This window comes from Myotis daubentonii, chromosome 11, assembly GCF_963259705.1.
Source record: "Myotis daubentonii chromosome 11, mMyoDau2.1, whole genome shotgun sequence".
Lineage (NCBI taxonomy): Eukaryota > Metazoa > Chordata > Mammalia > Chiroptera > Vespertilionidae > Myotis > Myotis daubentonii.
The window spans coordinates 66297458-66316638 of NC_081850.1; positions in this window are offsets into that span (position 1 = coordinate 66297458).

Genomic DNA, 19181 nt, shown 5'->3' on the forward strand with positions numbered 1-19181 from the left:
AAAATAAATTAGAACAGATTCAAGAGATTAGGGAGAGGGCCAGGAAGAAGCCCCAAGTGTCACATCTGAGAAGTGGTCTGTCTGAGAAGCAAATGGAGGTTGTCTACTTCCATGGCCTTCACGGTCATTGGATCTCAGCCTTCAGTGCACACTGGGATCACCTGGAAACCTTCAAATACTGGTGTCTGGTTCCCACCCCCAGGTTTCCCGGTTGAATTGGTCTGTGGTGTGGCCTGGACATACAGATTTTGTAATAACGAGTATGACTCTTGCTCATTTATACTCAAATAGTCTTTCTTCAGTGGGAGAAAAGGAGATATAGTTGCAGCTAGAACCCTGGAAATCCATTGATTAACTCTAATTCACTGAGCAAATATTTTACAGCCTGCTAGGTGCTAGTTAGTGTGTCAGACATGGATGATGAGCAAGACAGGCAGGGCCCTGCTCTTGTGGGCATCCAGCCAGTGGTGGAGGCAATGACTAGGTAAATACAGAAACACGGTGGTTTCAGATGTGATAGTCCTGCGAAGGAACCAAACAGGTTCTTATAAAAGCCAGGAGCTCAGGGATGCAGGAGGGGGTGTATAGGAAGAGAGGCCATGGAAGCTCTCAGAGGAAGCACTGTTTGCCTTCCTCCTGAAGGGTGAAAAGGAGCCAGCCAGCTCAAGGAAGAGTGTCCCAGTCTGAGGGAACAGCAGAAGCAAAATCCTGAGGCAGCATAGGGCTCAGTACTTCAGAAAGGCTGGCTGCAGTGTGGTTTTGTGGGTTTAAGCCCAGTGCAGTTGTGGCTTACTTCCCCCTGTCTTTAATCTGACAGGGACATTTCCTGACAGGTGTCGCCACAATGTTCTGGATAATGTCCACACTGCTCAGTGTGACAGTCAGTCTCGCCAGAGTCTGACTCAGAGCCCTGCAGCTTCATCTCCTGCATGTCTCCCCGACACTCGATCCGAATGAGCTCTCCTCTGCGCCGTTTCACACAGCTCCCCTTTCCTTGTGCTGTGTCCTCGGCCCAAAGAGTCTTCCCACTGCTTCTTGGTGAACCCTTCTCTCAAGATGCAGCTCAAAGTCCCTCAACACCCCCCAAGGTAAATGGCGCCTTCCTCCGTGTTCACGCACATTGTGCATTCTGGCCATTTGGATGCATTATGAGCAAGAACCGCATTTTGTTTTCCGTGGCATCTACCTCTTCACACAACAGTGGCTAGGAGATAGTGGGCACTTGGTCACCACTTGTTGAGTGAATGTCACCTAGCCATTTGGCCTTCCCAAAAGGGAGTAGCCTAGTTAAGCATTAAATGTGTATCCCTCTGTGCAGAATAGACACGAGGGTGTTTTCTATTCAAAGAGAGGCTCAGATTTCCCCTAAAATCTGCAAGGGGGCGGGTCTGGGGGGGGGACTCTCAAGGCTTTTAAAATGTTTGTTTCCATTTTTTCTGAAAGAGCCTCCCAAATCCCCATCACAGTTTCAGTAAAAATGGTGTCTGTGAACTGAAGGGAGGAGCAGAAAAGGTCAGGTTCAGCTATGGTAATAGGAAATATAATTGCATGCTGGTATTCCTTTAATTTGAGGATTGAATGCAAATTAGGCAGATATGCCCTTTCTGAAAGCCTCGTTTTAATCAATTCTGCTCCTCTGTTGGAGGAGTTGGAGCTGAAAAGAAAATGATAGGAATGTTTCTTTCACCTGCAAACTAAGGTGTCACGTGATGTGACCGTGGTTTGATGTACAGGCTTTATTTATTTATTTGTTTGTTTAGATTGTGGGACGTGTAGCACCTTTGTGTTGCTGGGGTCGTTCCCAGGGATCTGAGATTCCCAATGGTGAACTCAAACCAAAGAACTTGCAAGAAAATTCTTGAGCAGCCTTTCTTCCATGTCAGTGTGACGGGCAGCAGGAACTGCTGGAGGAGAAAGATGGGTTCCTGTTTCTGGCTCCATCTCTGACCTTGTTATATGACCGTGGCCAAGCACTTTCACCTCTGAGCCACTTTCTTTAGCAGTAAAACCAAGTATTGAGCCAAGATGGTATCTAGGCTCTTTTTAATGCCAAGGGTTACACGAAACACAGTTTCTCTACTGGCCAACTCATTGGGGGAGATGGTAGAGTTTTGATGATCTTCTTGAGATAGATCTAATCACTTGGGCAGTTCATTTTGGAAATTTTATTAAAATGAGAAGAGCATTTTGGGCCCTTGTTGTTGTTTTTTAAAAGTCTCCCACGCTGATATTTAAAGGCATGACATGGAAGAGGTTCAGGGATTTTGTCATCCATCTCCCTCATTAGGAATCATTTCGTGTAACTTTCTTGTTATTTGAGCCTAAGTTTGTTCAGAGGATTATTATGAAGGCTTTGATCTTAAAAGTCAAAGGACAGAAACCCTTTGGAGATCATAGCTAACTGAACCACCTTCTGATTGGGCCAAGTCCGGTCTGAAGCCCTCAGCCCTTGTAGGTTCCGCTGGCTGAGACCGCAGGGTGGTGCTGGAATGGGAAGGTCCTCCCCGCCCCGCCTCCCCCATGGAATCAGACAGCAAGCACTGGGAATAACAGAGGGGAGCTGAACCAAGGAGGCTGGAGTGAGGTAAACGGAGTCAGGGAGTGGTTGGGAGACAAGGATCTTAATGGAAACATCTGCAAAGGCTGTGTACTGGCAGTTTTCGGAAGAGAAAATCAGAATGGCCAATAAACATATGAAAAGATGTTTAACCTCATGAGTAGAACAATGCAAACTAAAGCCACAACGAGATGCCATTTTATTAGTTCAGGAAAACCATAAAAAGTTGATAATATCAAGTATTGATCCAGATATGGGGAAATGGGTATTCTCTTACCTTGCTGGGAGGAGTATAAACGGATACATTATGTTTGGAGGCCAATTTTCTGCACCATTCCACACCTGTAAAAATTTATACTACAGAAGTGCTGATTCAAGTATTTTAAGATGTGTACAAGGATATTCATTGCACATTGCTTGTAAAAACGGACACATAGGAGGAAACAACCTAAAGGTCCTTTGGTCGTAGCAGAGCAGTTGAATGAGTTGCAACAGTCAGACAGTGCGATGGAGTCCTGAGCAGCCAGTGAAAAAACAGGAGTGACTTTCTATTCCCGTGAGAGACGTCTATGAGATATGGCTCCCTTGTTATCCAATTACACAGTGATCATTTGTCCACAGGTCTACCTCTCTTTCTTGACTTGTGTGTCTCAAAGACAGGAACTGTGTGTATATAAATTCTGGCAGAAGCTGAATTTAAGCTGAGACCTGATTACCTCCAAAACCTGGGGTCATTGCTTCACTACAGGCTGAGCTGTTGGCTTGAGTTGGTGAATGGGAGAGCTTGGAAATGGGGGTAGGAGGAGATACTGGAGAGAAGTGGCTTGCCCAAGGCCACACAGCTCTCTTCACTCACTTGGCAAGCAGGATCCAAATGGGTGCTCTGTCTGGTGACTAATGAGATGGTTCAGTCCTCTGCTGGACTGGAGACGACTTCACTTCTCTGAGGTTCAGTTTCCTCCTCTGAGAAATGAGGATAACAAGTGTGGCTCTGTTGATTTGGTAACAAGATGATCGTACAGTGCCTGGCACCACATCGATGCACATGCACAGTAAATGTGACCCCCTCAAGCTGGCAGGTGCACCCAGCAGTGCGGTTGATTGACAAGCTGGACAGGCAGGGGAGCCCAGGTTTTCTAGAGAAAGGGGAGGAAGGCTGATGGAACACAATGCCCCCGAGAGGCATCCCCCCACCACCACCCCAGCGTTCCCTGTGAGTCAGCTTTGGGCTAATTGGCCGACAATGATGCTAATGAAAAGGCCATGTTCCCCAACAAAAGCACCCACCCAGCCCCCAAGCCTGGAGACAGCTTGACTGAACGGATAGCTCTCATCTTTGGGGAGGATTCCAGCCTGTGGGTGAACAGGGGATGCAGAGGCCCTCTTGTGCTGCATCTGGCCTCCCACTTGTTGGCAAACCCAGGGCCAGGAATCTCGTGGGAGACTGGACTACCTCACAGGGCATCAGAAGGGGGAGGACCTTAGAGACCAATAAATTCCTTTTACTTCACATATAGGGAAAGTAAGGCCCACACATGGGACAGGGTCGGATAGCAGCAATACTAGGACTGAGCTTTGACTTCATCTTCCTACTCTGGACTGCCTGTGGGGCTGCAATCAGAATTAGAAAGTTGTGCTGAGCTGGATGTGTGGACAATAGACAGGAAGGACTTGCCTGCAGGGGGAACAGCGTGAGCCTAGGTCTGAAAGTGGGAGGCCCATCATGGAAACAGTAAGAAGCACAGCTAACATTTGGGGCCTAATCTTTGCTGAGCCCTGTGCTAAATGTTTGACATTTATTGGCCCATTTATTCTTCAAAATAGGTATTCTTGTTGTTCCTATTTTGCTCTGTTTCAAAAGAAACTGGAGCTCAGAAAGTTATGGCTTTGTCCCAGGTCACACAGCTCGAAAATGGCAGAACTGGGATTTAAACCCAATTTCGTCTGACTCCAAAATTATAAGTCTTTCTAAAAATTTTTATTAAATTTGCTGAGGTAACATTGGCTAGTAACATTGTATAATTTTCAAGTATACAATATTGGGAATTTGATATCTGTAAACACTATGGCATGCTCACCACCAAAAATCTAGTTTCCACCAGTCTCCATACATTTGACCTCCTTTACCCAGTGTTTCCCCGTGCCCTCTGGTAACCACCATTCCGCTGCCTGTATTTATGAGTTTGTTTTGTTAGCTTGTTCCTTTTTTTGTTTTATATTCCACACACGAGTGATATCATATGGCTTTAGTTCTTCTTCCGTCTGACTTATCTCACTTAGCATTACACTATTAAGATCTATCTATGTTGTAGCAATGACAATATTTCATCTTTTTTATGGCTGAGTAGTATTACCTTGTGTATATACCACATCTTCTTTATCCATTCATCTGTCGATGGACACTTAGGTTGTTTCCATGTCTTGGCTATTGTAAATAGTGCTGCAGTGAACATAGGTGTGCATATATCTTTACCAATAGTGTTTTCATACATTTCAGAAAAATATCCAGAAGAAGAATTGCTGGATCATATGGTAGTTCTATTCTTAATTTTTTTAAAAGACCTTCCATACTGGCTGCACTATAAACTCTTAACCAGTCTTAACACCCCAGATATAGGTCATGCATGTGGAAATGCTGGGCACTTAGTAGGCTTGAAAAATGGTGAGTTGACAATTTCCATGATTCAGTCAAACTCACGTTTTCCAAATGACTACTCAGTGCCCAGCACTCCCACATGCATTATCTATGTCTGGGGTGTCAATTACTGTTTCTGCTACTACTATTGTGATTACCCACTTGGATCAATGTGCCAGTTCCTCTAGGTAAGGATAAATTCCCAAGTTTTAGCGGGGGAGCTGAGGCCCAGAGAAGTTAGGTGGGCTGCTCACAGAAACACAGCCCGCTGGGGACAGAGTGAGGCATCAGACGCGAAGAGATAAGCAAAAAGGATGGCCTGGCCAGGTCTCAGGAGGTGGGAGGGATGGGGCGGCCCAGGCCCGGGCAGCAGCCCCTTCCTGGCTTCCTGACAGCGCTATTGTTTGAAGCCTGTTCTTGGACATCCAGGAAATAGGCGACATCACTCCCAACAAAGGAGAGGAAGCTGCTTGAATGTTTCAGCTCCACCTCACGCGCTTGTCCTGGGGCTAGAGATGGGAGACCAGCCAAGGCCGCCTGACCCCTCAGCTCAGCCAGGCCGGCCATCCCCCACCCTCGTGTCTCCTCTCTGCCGGTCCAAATCCAAACCCTTCAACCCTGACCAGCAGACCTGTCTGCCCTAGGAGCCATCACCAGAGCCCCGTTGGCGCCCCTCTTGGTGAAGGCCTATAGCCCCTCAAGTCCTGTTCCATGGAACTCCCCTCTCACCATGCTCCATGGCTGCACCTTTCATTCTGGCTCCAGCTCTGGCTCTTCCTCACAGGGCCTCAGTTTCCCCATCTGTGCAGAAGCAGAACCGATCAGGTAGGGCTGGTCTGGATCAACTCAAAGGGCTCTTTCACCTCTGATGCTCTGGAATTCTGAGTCTAAGAACTTTCCTGCCTGGATGAGGAGGAGGAAGTGTCATGGGCAGCACCTAGGACCCAAGAAAGAGGAGTTCCAGGGAGCAGAGCTGTCATTGCGGGTGGGACGAGGCAATTGCATAAAGCAGAAATCGGGAATGGTCTTTCTCCTGGGCTCTGGAATCAGATAGGCTCTGGGTTCAAATTCCAGTTCTACCATTTACTGACTGTGTGACCTTGAGCAAGTTACACCACCTCTCTGAACCTTTGTGTCCTCACTCATAAAATGCAAACAGTAAGACCTAGTTGGCAGAGTGGTTGTGGGAATTAAATGGGGCCATCCCTGGGCATAAACGGGGCATGAGGCATGTGGCAAGAACATGGTGCCCTTTTCCTCACTTCAGCGACTTTTCTGGCAGGAACTGGACTGAGATGGAGAAATAGACACTGCAATATCTGAATTAAGAAACTCAAAGCTCAGGGGCACAGGGAGAACAGACACTGTTCTGTTTCCTGACTCTCTAAGAGTGTGTGTGAAGCATGGCCCATCAGTCAATGGGAGAGGCCTGCGTCTGGCATTTCCCAAGATCACAGCTCACTGTTGCCCAGGATTGCGATGTCCCCTGAGCTTGTCTTGCTATAGAACAGAAAACATAGCCTGTAGGATTGGGACATGCCCTTGAGGGTCATCTGGTTCATCTTCTAATCTAGAACACAGTTAAGTGAGGCTGAGAGATGGCAAAAACTCCCTCCCCCGAGGTCACAGAGCCAGTCAGGACTGGAACCCAGGCCTCTAGCCTCCCAGTCCCAGGCTCTTAGCACTGTGGAGGGCCCTGGGGTCTAAGAGGTTCCCTTAACTCCTCGGCTCTAGAACAGACTCTTGGCTGGAAATGGAAGGGAGGCAGGCTCGGCTGTGCTGGTAGAGGAAGGATGCTCCTGAGCCCCATCCTTCCCAGACAGCCTTTTTTCTGGGGCTCCCCTGTGTCCCTGACCTGGCCCATCCAGCTGGGGTAGGTGACTTTGGCCCTTCTCTCCACCTCTCTGACCTCAAGCTCCTCTTCTGTTAAACAGACACCTGAAACCCTGTAAAGATGAGGGGTTGTTTTAGACCTTTACTTTTGGTTACAGCTTATTTGAGACCAGAACTCCGTCTCTACTTCCAGGGGAGCCCCCTCCCCAACACTACACTGTCCCAGCCTGGCAATAGTGCCATCCTGAGGGTGGGGGAGGGGGTACAGGAGAAGAGAGGAGGTTGGAGGTTAGGATCCCTCTACCCCCAAGCCTCCCATCATAGGGAACAAATCTCCAGGAAGCCCAGCGGGGTGGCCAGGTCCCAGCGATGATTACAGGAGATGTCAGGAAGGCCCAGCGGTTGCCATGGCGACTTCCTGAATTGCAGTGCCTGTTCCCGCTGAGGCTCTGGGAAGTCGAGACAACCTGGGCAGCCCTTGCGCCTGGCTGGGCCTCTGCGAGGGGGCGGGCACATGGGAACGTGGCATGCCTACTCATACAGAGTCCGTGCACATGTGCGTGAGCTGGGGCAGCAGCAGGCGTGGGGCTGAAGCACACGCCCACGCCTAGGATACAGGGATCCATGCACGACCTGCGTAAACCCTGACAGTGAGCGGAGCCTCTAGGGATGACAACAAGCGAAGGAACAGAGGAATCCAGGAAGGGTGTTCATGGCAGAGGGGGCGGCAGGGGGCGCTAGAGAGCAGTACAGGGAGCGGCTGGCTGGAGGATGAAGTTGGCAGGGCCAGATCATGCGGGGCTTTGCATGCCAGTCTAAGGAGCTTGGACCTTCACCTGGAGGCACTGGGGAGCCCAAGAGGCTTCCAGGCAGGGCGGTAGCATGGTTGGACCCAAGATCCCTTAAGCCCCCTAAGGAGGGTGAATGAAAGGGGAGAGAATGAAGGCAGGTAGACTAGTGTGGGGGCTGATCCTTCTTATCTGGTTCTATTTTGTTTTTAATTAGCATCTATCTAACACATACCATTTCCTTATTTATAGTGCAGCGGTTCTCAACCTGTGGGTCGCGATCCCTTTGGCGGTCTAACGACCCTTTCACAGGGGTCGCCTGAGACCATCCTGCATATCAGATATTTACATTACGATTCATAACAGCAACAACATTACAGTTATGAAGTAGCAACGAAAATAATTTTATGGTTGGGTCACAACATGAGGAACTGTATTTAAAGGGCCAGAAGGTTGAGAACCACTGATAGTGTATGTTGTTTATTTTCTATCTTCCCCACTTGGATGCCAGCTCACAAGAGCAGTGGGGTCTGCTTCATTCATTGATGCATATCAAGCACCAATACTCAATAAATAGTTGCCAAATGAATGAATGAATGAGGCCTGGACAAGAGGTGTGCAGAAGGGATCGAGAGAAGTATAAGGACTGAGAGAGAGAGAGAGAGAGGTACCAGGTAAAATGGTTGGTTGGGTGAAGGTTGAGTTGGTTATTAGTAGATGTGTGCCAAAGGCACTTCTGAGTTGGTGGGGGTGGCCCTACCAGGTGCTCTTTTGATTCAGGTTGAGGTTGTGGGATGCAGGATACTGGGGCCACAATGAACTGGAAGGCCAGATAGGGAAACTGAGGTAGGCTCCATGTGTTGTGTGCCGGGCCTGAGGGCACTGGGAAAGAGCCTTAGGGTCACCGTCACCAAACATCCAGAGTTTTCCCCTGCGTCCTCTGGGGTTTGCAGTCTTTAGCCTCTTCTAGATGCCGTCCAACAGAAACAACCCTGGGCACAGATGAGAGTCATACATGTCACTTTAAATGTTCTAATAACACAATACAAAACTAAAAAGAGACAGGTGAAGTTAGCTGAATAGCACATTTTACTTAACCCAATATGTCCACAATAGTATCATTTCAATAGGTTATCAATATATCTATTGATATATTGAACAGGTATCTCTTCCACATTTAGAGCACACCTCATTTTGGACTAGTCACATGACAAGTGCTCAATAGCCACATGTGACTACTGCATTAGACATACCAGTAATGAGGTCCTGGGTGGGGCTGAGTCGGTAGAGGTGGCTTGGGGACACCAGCTGATTCAGGATAAGGTGGGGGAAGGGGAACAACATGGGGGAAGGGGAACAACCAAATTTTTTCTGCTGCTTTCTTTTGGTTCAGCCCTTCTCACTCCATCAGTCAATCATGCAACACACTTTTAATGAGCAATTACTATGTGTGAGGCATTGGGCTAGGTGCTAGAATAGCGCATTGGGCATGGAATAGCAATTCTTATTACAAAGCTCTTCCTATCACCTAGATGAGGAAGCAATGCCCAGAGAAGTTGAGTGTCTTTCTGGAGGTCACACAGCTAGTAAACCCTCTGAAATCTTCCCCCTGCCCCATGGTTCATGGATCACCTAGAAAGTAAAGCCCCTACGAAGGAGGAGGCTGGGATACACGGGGGTCTACAGAGATCTTTCCCAATGAAATGCATGCCTTCAGGCTCTACACCTCCCTGGAGACATGCTTCCTCTCCTCCCTCCTCAACATTCCCCCACCCCTACTGCCTAGCTTTCCTGCCCAGGCCTCAGAACTAGTATTTCCTGATTAACCTGGGTTTAAGCCATCTCCGTCCTGGATCACACTCAGTCCAGCAACCCCCAGAAGGGACAGTGATTGGTGACTTTTGCTGACCTGGTGACAGGGGCTTGACTGGCACCAGCCTGGATGTCCCCAACCTGAGAGCACTGTTCTTAGTGTTCAAAGGTGAGGGTTCAAATCCTGATGCCTTCTTTACCTGTTGGTGACCTTGGGGAAGAGACTTTGACCCTCAGGTGTTGGGTTCTGCTTCCACATGAGCAGAGTAGCCTGCCCCTCAGGATGAGGCCACGTGATGGCCCCCAAATCACAGTGTTCATATGAGGGGTCCCACAGGGCTTGGAACGAGACCATTAGATACCCTGACTCAGTGACCTTCAGCAGCTGGGGGCCTGGAGGGAGGGTTCCTTAGAAGGAAAAGCTCTGAAACATGTACCTGGCCTCTGGGCTCTGGGGATAAATCTGGCTCAAGGGGTCCCTTCCTTTGGGCTCTCCTTCATCCTATCATTTACTAAGAACCTGGTGCCAAGCGGACACCAAGTGAATTAAATAGCTCTTCTTTACAGATGAGGAAACTGAGGCACAGGAAAGTTTGGCAAATTGCCCAAGGACACCCAGCCAGGAAGTAGCGGAGCTGGGCTTTAAGCCTTGGCCTCCTGGTCCAAAGCCATTGCCTCTGGCCTCTGTCCAGCACACCAAGGTGCCAAGGACTGTCCCCCAGGAGTCGCTCCCAGCAGCTGCCTTACAGATAGCCTGGGTCCCTTGAGGGCTGGGGTTAGCCATGCAGCAAGACACTCGTGTGGGGCCGAGCGTGGCCGGATTCACAGGTTGAAGACTGTTCCTCTGGGCTTCCGGTCTCCGTGCCTTCCCCCACAGCCCCTTCCCTGACCGCCTCCCTTCCTGGCCCAGTGCTGGGGGTGACCAGCGGGTGGAGTGGCATCCGGGCTGGGGCTCGAGCTGTGAAGAGGGTGTCTGGGCAGAGACTGATGGCCTGTCAGTTGGCTGCCAACACATCCTCAAATTCTTTGTCTCTGCAGAGCAGGGACTATGCAGGGGGGTTGAGGGTGGGACACTGCAGAAGAGGGGGGGTGTCAAGTGGAAGGAAATGGGATATCTCCATAGCCTGCAGTCTCTGCTCTCGGCTAGTCCTTAGGCTTGGTCTGTGTTGTGTGTATGTGTGTGTACATGCATGTGTGTGTGTGTGTGCACACATGTGTGTTTGTGTCTGAGGAAGTCAGGCCCCAGACCCCTGTTTGGGGGCCAGACAGACAGGAGTTCAAATTCTGGCTCTGCTCCACGCTTGCTGGGGAACCTCAGGCAGCTCTCTTTCCCATTTGCTGTTCCCTATGTAAAGCTGGGCTGGTTAGAACACTTGGCCCTGAAATTCTGGGAGCCTTGGGGTTCTCTCAATGAAGGGAGCAGCAGGGCTGGGTCTCACAGCTGGGGAGGTGAATCCCCCGGCCGCACAGGGCCTGTCAGTAGGGCCAAAGCTCTTCTGTCCAGCCTGGGCACCCTGGCTGACTGCAGGGCAGTGGGGCTGAGGGAGGGGCGGCCAGGGAGGAGGTGGGGAGGGCAGAAGCTGTCATCTGTCCTGAAAGAAACTGCCCCCCAGCAGTGCTGAGCCAACCTCAGACACGGTCCTGCCAGGTCACCTGGCTCTAAAGGACACCCCCCCACTCACACACACACACAGTCACCTAACCCTGCTCACACAGCCTTCCCTCACACACACAGCCACACTCAGTCCTGCTACTCAGCTCCATGGTCTCCCAGAGAGGGAGCCAAGCAACCACACACACTGTCACACACACACACACACACACACACACACACACACACACACACACACAGAGTTACAGGACACATGGTCACAACCACACAGGCACAAAGCCCTTTGTATAGTCACATGATGACTTGCAGAATCCTAGGTGCCCTGAGGCACACAGACCCTGCTGCCAGCAAGCATGAAGTCCACACAGGCATGTGTGCCCCCTTTGGGGGCAGCCATCCTGTGCCCAGCTCTTTGGAGAACCAGGGTGAAACCTCATAGACATTCAGTGTCACCGGGGCCTGCTCTGGGTGGGCCTGGGTCATGAGGAGCCTTCTGTGGGACCCTGATCCCCTCTTTAATAAAAGGGGCTAGATGCCTCTCCCCCTCCCCCATCGGAATCCAAAGCTCTCGGTATCCTTTCTCTCAGCGGATGCTTCCTCTAGTTCTTGGGGGGAAATGCAGCAAGCGCGCCTCACCGAGGGGCCAACAGGCTAGGAGGAGGCGGCAGGAGTGCCCAAGGACACAGGCAGGAGATGGCAGAGGCAGGATTCCGACGTGGGGTGGTGAGCCCGCCAACCCGCGCTCGCCCCCCACCCCCACTTCCCAACTGCTGGGCTGGGGGCCCCGCCGCGTGCTCCGTGCCCCTCCTCCCCAGCACCCAAGGGCCTCAGGCACAAAGCCACTTGGCGGCGCTCGAGGGGGCGCGCGTGGGAGCGCGCGCGGGGGCCCGCGCCTCCGGCCAAGATGTTCCCTCTCGGCGTGATTGACAGGCTCGAGTGCCGAGAAACAAAATTGTTTATGCGCTAATGAATAAGGCCCTGATTGCAAGATCCTGTTTGGAAAATTATAGTGCGGCGGCGGCGGCGCGGCCGCGGCGGCCCAATTACAGCCCGCGCTGCATATTCATTTCGTCTCTCCTTTGCATCGAGATGAACGGGCGGCCCCGCGCCCTGCAAAGGCAACGCCAGATTTACTCCCAGGTTCCGCAGTCCTCCGCGCCATTGTCTGTCCCGCCACCTGCCTCCTGCCAGCCTGATTGCGGGCACCGGCGCGGCCCGGAGGCGCAAGGAGGCCGGCCCGAAAGTTCGCCCTCCCCCTTCTCCTTGTGCCCCTTCTCGCTGTCCTCTCTCTGCCTTCCTCAGTCGCCTGACTCTGACTCTCTCCCTTTCTCTCTTCCCGGCTCTATTTCTCGCCCGCGTCTCTCCCTCTTTTCTCTCCCGTTTCTCCGTGTGTCTGACGCACTTTCTCAGACTCTCTCTAGATCTCTATCGCCCTGCCTTCCCCTCTCAGGTCTGGGGCCTCAAGCACAGGGACTTTCAGCTCCTTCTCCCCTCCCGGCTCCAGCAGCAGAAATTCTCCAGGCTTCTGGGTCCCTGGGGAGCGGGGATGGGGGCCTGTCTGTTCTGTGGAGGCCGTGGAGATAGGAGGTGGATGCCACCACCACCTTGGCCTTGAGGGTGAGGTGGCTGGGCCAGTCCCCCAAGCCAGGCTGCTTGGGAGAAAGGTTCTTCCCTGTGGCTGTATCTCCTGTCTCCCCCAGGCATCCCCCAGCACATCCTGCAGCCCAGGCATCTGGCCTGGCCAGGCTATGCTCTCTCCCACCTGGTGCCTTTGCACAGGGCTGTCGTTCTCTGGCAGGCAACCCTCCTGCCCTCCAAGACCCTTCTAAGCAGCAGCAGGACAGCTCCCTCCCCTGAGCACCCTTGTTTCCAGGCGAGTCCTTCTGTTAAAACAATGGGCAGGGGCACACACACATCTTTCTTCAGGGGCTTGACCTGTGAGGCCTGGGGACTGGGGCCAAGTCAACCTGGTGCCCAAACTAATACCTCCTCTGTGATATGGGGACACAGTCACCCCATCCTTGTTGTAGGGTGTTGGTGGGCAGGAGCAGATGAGAGGCTGGGAGGTGGGCCTGAGGGCTCCCAGCCCACATGGGCCCCGCAGGTCGGGATCAGCGGTGCCTCCAAGCCTTGGGCCTCAAGCCACAACAAACATGTCTGCCTCTTCTCATTGGAGTCGTTGCCCTAGTCGACAGGTGCCTGTGGCCCAGGTGTGACCAACAGATCTCCAGGTGGCGCTGATGGTAATGGGGGCTTTTCAGAGGGTGAGGTTGTGCTCCTCCCTGGGGCCTCCTGGAATGACCAAGATACTTCTTCTTGGGGTGGAATTGAGGAACTCAGATGTGCACAAAAATGGACTGCCATGTACACCAACTGTTCTAGACAAACGTCCCTATCAGAGACACACAAAATAACACACACACACACACACACACACACACACACACACACCTCCCTGAAAGACCCACACCATCTGAGGCTGGTCCCAGGGGCTGCGTATGGGACAGCACTGCCATCTGGTGGCTATTCTGGTACTCTCTTTGTCAGGCCTGGACTGGCTTCCTAGAGTCACAGCTAAGCCATAATGGGGGCACCCAGACCCAGAGAACTGGGGCTCCCAGGGAGGAAAGGGCATGCAGGTGTCCCTGAAGATGAGTTTCAGTTCCCTGCCCCTATTTCCATGTACCCCAGGAGCAGATCTCACTAACAGGAGAACCATCCAGGGATGGTGAGAGGGATGGATCTCCCCATCCTGGGAGGTATACAAGCTGAGCTGGAGCCACTTGCAGATTGTTGGCCTTTAGTGGCAGAGCTGACAACCTTGGAAGCCATCACCAGCGTGGATGATATATCCAGCCTCATCATACCCCACCCAGCCCAGATACCCTCCGGCTCAGTTTGTTCATTAACCATAAAATTTGAGAGCTTCTCAGCACCTGGAGCATCGGTGTGGGATGGGTGGTGGGAGATGCAGTCACCAAGGGTGGCAAAGTCATATCTCAGGGACTTTCAAGGCCAGTCTTAGAAGCATAGACTTTATTTGGGGGTAACAGGGACCTGGGGACAGGCTCAGCCAGGGAAGTGACATGGTCAGATGGGCATGTAAAAGCCCGCTAATGAGACGAGGATGAGGGCAGGAGGGCCAGCTGGGTGACAGCAGTGGCCTGGCCAGGGCAGGGGTTTGGCGTGGGTGGTGAAAAGAATGCAGATTCCAGAGCTATTAAGAAGATTGACTCAACAGGCTTTGGTGAGGGATTGGCCTGTGGTGGGAGGGAGTGGGAGGAGGGGAGCATGGCAGCGAAGTGACCTCCAGGATGGGGGTTAGGGGAGAGATGATGGGAACAATTTGAATCTGTTGAGCCTGAGAGCCAAGGGCACATCATCGGGGGGGGGGGGGGAGGGGTGGGTGTCCATTAGGCGGGTGAAGTCAGGTCTGGTGGCATTCCCATGGGAGTTGGAAGGTTGTTGGTTGACAGCAATGAATAGGTGAGGTTACACAAGCAGGGCCCTTAGAAGCCCTAAGCACTGAAAAGTTGATGGTGTTCACCCTACCTTCGTTAGTCAAGAAGAAGGATGCTAAATTGTAGACTATAACATTTCATGTATTATAAAAATGCCATTATCACCAAATGGTGGGTTCATGGAAACTGACATTTTCCTCCCCCTCTTCCTGGTCTGATGGCGCTCTGAGGCTAGCTGCCTGCCTGCTAGGTGATCCAGCTGCCAATCCAGGCAAGAGCAGCGAGGTCAGAGGCCCCAGAAACATCAACTGCCAGGGTCAGAGGGGAGCAAGTGTCACAGTCTGACAGGGAACAGTTGGGGAGTGTCACTTTGTTGGGGCCAAGGAAAGAGAGAATGTTAAGAAAAAGAGTGTGATCAGTCACAGAAAGCCAGAGAGGATAAAGAGATGAGGACTGAGGATGTGGCAGTGGGGCTGCCAGGTGGGCCCTGAGAGACACTACTCAGTAACACGAAGCTGGCCCCGCCTCCGGTAGGTGTCCCTGCCTAACGGGACCAGCCTTAGGTGGGGAAACCTGGGTGCTTTGACCTTGAGGCCCTCCAGACTGAGAAACTGGGGGGATGGGACCCCAGGGCAGGGGTTGAGGGAAGCTGGCCTGGGACGGAGAAAAGCAGACCAACCAGAACATCTATGGACCTACAGTAGTACTTCAGGGGAGCAGCTGGGCAGTCCTTTTTTACCACAAGAGGGCAGCATAAGAACAGGTCATGTCTTGGCCCAGCATTCTTCCATCTGTATTCTAAGGACTGTATTTCCAGATCCTGCTGTGTGATCTTGGGCTCCCTGGGTATCAATTTCTTTCCCTGTAAAGTGTGGCAATTGGACATCATCATGTCCTGGAACATGTTGGGGATCCCCTTCATTTCATAGGGAGAAACACAGACTTGCAAATGTGCATAGGTCCTGTGTCATTAGCATGCATATGCATATATGCACATGTACACACAAGCTGAGGCACACACTGACACATGCTCACGGGTGCACTTACAGAAACAAGCAGACAAACGGGGGGATGTGCCTTGCGTAGAGCACACCTCCAGGCCTCCCTGCATCCAGAGCAGACATGCCCCACCCCTTGGCAGGTGGGGGAGGGAACTTCAACTTCTTCTTGGAATGGAAGACATGGAAGGTGTCTTGGGCCCTGTCTTGGGTAATGTTGGGAATGTCTTTGGGTCCAGGGAGTCGTGGAGATTCTGGCGGAGGGTGAGGTGCCAGGCATGACCTACAGCTGAAGCCACCAGGCCCCATGCGTTTCTAGCACCCAGGGGCTGAGGCTGAGCTGAGGGGCCCCCAGACCTATGGACCCAGTCCTGTAGCATTAAGGACAAGTCCCCATCCTTTGGTGGCTTTGGCCTTGGTAGAGAGATGACAGGAGCCACATCATGCCCTGGGGTAAGGGTTACAGGGCCCCAGCCACCCATACAGGCAACAAAGAGACCCAGGCCAGGCACAGTGGGGACAGGAACAATTAAGGATGCCTGAGCTTGCCATGGGCCTGGAGTCTTCTGGGGACACCAGGGCAGCTGTGCCCTGTAGGGAAGCTATCCAGCCCTGCCCTGCAGATAGTCCTTGGACTGAGCCAGGACTGGCTGTGGCATTGGCCTCCGAGGTATAAGGGTACCAGGCAGATCCTGGCCACAGAGGGGGCTAGGAGGGGAGGAACGCAGGCAGGCCAGAAGCTTCCCCAGCTCTTAGAAGAGAGCCAAGCTAGCTGTTGCTGGGTTCCAGAGAGTTCTGGACCCCAACTTGGGGCCTGGTGCTTTGCTCATTCAATCCTTATCAAACCTCATACCAAGTCACATTGATAATTACTTTGGAATTTTAAAAAATTGAGATATAATTCACCTACCATAAATGCACCATTTTAAAGTACACTAGTCAGTGTTTTTGTATATCACAGGAGGGGCTAGAGGGTCTGGTGGGCTCATCTGTCAGGCATTGAGCCCCTCTGTGCAGCCCCAGAAACTAGGAACTCATGGGAGACAGGCCAGGAAATAAGCCAGAGGGATTGGGATTGTGCAGCGGGCCAGCTGGGGGAGCCACCCTGGAGAGAGGCAGAGGATTGGCTGCTGTCGGGCCACTACTCCAGCTGAGATGTGAATCACACCCAGGATGTGAACCCTGGTAGGGACAAGTCTCAGGGCCTTTGCATCTCAGTACTTGGCGGTGGGGGGAGGTGGTGTTGGAGGCTGCCCTCTCCTCTCTGTGTAGCGCTGAGCTAGCCCCTGCCTCTCTAGATGCCACTTCCTCATTAGGACTCTCTGCTCTAGGACAGCACTCCTGAAATTTGAAGATAGAGATAGCCATCGAGTTCCTCAAGTCTCCTCCATCGCAATTTACTGAGCACCTACTTTTTGCCAACCACTGTGCCAGCATTGCCTCCTAAAACCCTCTCCACAAACCTTACGAGGAACCTGAGGCTCAGAGAGGTTAGGCTGCTGGCCCGAGGTCACACAGTAAGTATGTACTGAGTACAATTCAAACTCAGGCCTGAGTGTCTGGTGATCCAAGGACTTTTTTCCATTGCCCCATTCATCTTCCAATCCCATGGTTTTTAAGTGCCTCTGCTTCAGAATGTGTTTCAGTTTGTCTCAGTATTTTTAGGAGTCCCCCCCGCCCCCCCCCCCCCGACCTCCCAGGTTTGGTTGCAAAAGGAGGGAGCATGGAGAGGGCAGAGGTTGCTGTCAGAGAGGTCTCTTCTGCCTCCCAAATTGCCTCTGGATTCTTCCACAGAAGCCTGGCAGCTTCTCCAGGCACACCTCCCTCCCTCCCTCCCTCCCTGCAATCCCCTGGCCTCTTAAGAAGCTGGAGGAACAATCGCTAATCAGCTTCCAAGAGAGAGACTGGGAATGAATGGAGGAGCCAACAACAGGCCTCAATTGCTGGCAGCTGGTCCCCTTCCCCAGCCGCAGCCCCAGCGCTGGCTCCTAGCTCTCCTTCTCAATTCCAGTTTTCCTCCTCCTGCCCGGTTTCCTCAGGTCTCTTCAGGTTTCTTCCTTAACTCGATGAAGCCACAGAGTTAAGGGACACCTCCCCCTGCCTGAAACACCCATTCCTTCACTTACCTCCCCATGGTGAGGCCCCCAAAGCGCTGATCATATTTTCATCTCTAAGCCTTTGCACACCCCACTCCTTCTGCATGGACAGCCCTCCTCCAGCTGATAAACTGTTCATCTGCTAAGGTCCAGCTTACATGTCCCCTCCCAAAGGACACCTGTTACTATAGGCAATAGAGGGGGGTCCTGCTTCCTGCCAAGATTGAGAGCAGCAGGGGGTCCCCTGGGTGGTGGGGCTTTGGTTTGGAGGCTGCAGGCAAGAAGAATCTTTTCTGCACTTCCCCATTCACCCTCCCTCTCTCGTTTCCCTTTCTCTTTTCTCATTTCTGACACAGGGACTCCGGCTAAATGACCTTCAAGATCCCTTCCAACATCCCATGTTGATACTCTGCCATAATCCTTTGGGGGCCAGGTGACTGTATTTATTGAGTGCCGGTCACGTTCCAGGCATGTTCTGAGTATTTTACCTGCCCTCACCCTGGAAGCTGCCAGAAGCCACTAAGCTCCCTGAGGGCCACACTACTCTCCTTCCTTTAAAGTGCGGTTCCGAGACTGGGGCCCAATACCCTGGTCCCTATTTGAGATGCATTGTGGTTGTCACGAGGGAGTTCACTAACCACTCTGGCTTCCTCCTTCCGCACGTGGTGGGACTGCCCAGCTTCTCTAACTCAGAGGTTATACTACTTGCTCTGATCAATGCTAAGTAAGCAGAACTGTCATGCATCACTTCTGAGTCAAGCTTTAAAAACAAAAATATATGTTTGCATATAAACCCAGGTGGGAACTGTTCCATTTTACTCAGATGCTTGATGGGAACTTCTCTGCACCTCATCCTGCTTCAGCCTCTTACAAAACCGGACCGAAGGCGCCACCTGGTGGCAGCCTTTGGTTCTAACATGGCAGAAAAACCCAGCTGGAGTAAAAGCTGCCCACACCCCTTCCCCTGAACTGTTTCTTTCCCTGGATATGCACTTGCTGTAAACGTGATAGAACAACAATTGATGAACATTTTTTCAATATTTTTATTGATTTCAGAGAGGAAGGGAGAGGGAGAGAGATAGAACCATCAATGATGAGAGAGAATCATTGATTGGCTGCCTCCTGCACACTCCACACTAGGGTATGGAGCCTGCAACCCAGGCATATGCCATGATTTCCTGGTTCATAGATCAATGTTCAACCACTGATCCATGCCAGCCGGACTGTACGTTGGCATATTAGAATCCAATGCTTTTTTTTGTACGTACTTTTCACATAGCTGAGGATTAGTGTATACATATGTTTATGTATAAATACACATTCATATATATGGACTCAATTACATTTAAACATATGTTGTATGTTTTTGTAAACAAAGTCTTGGTGTGG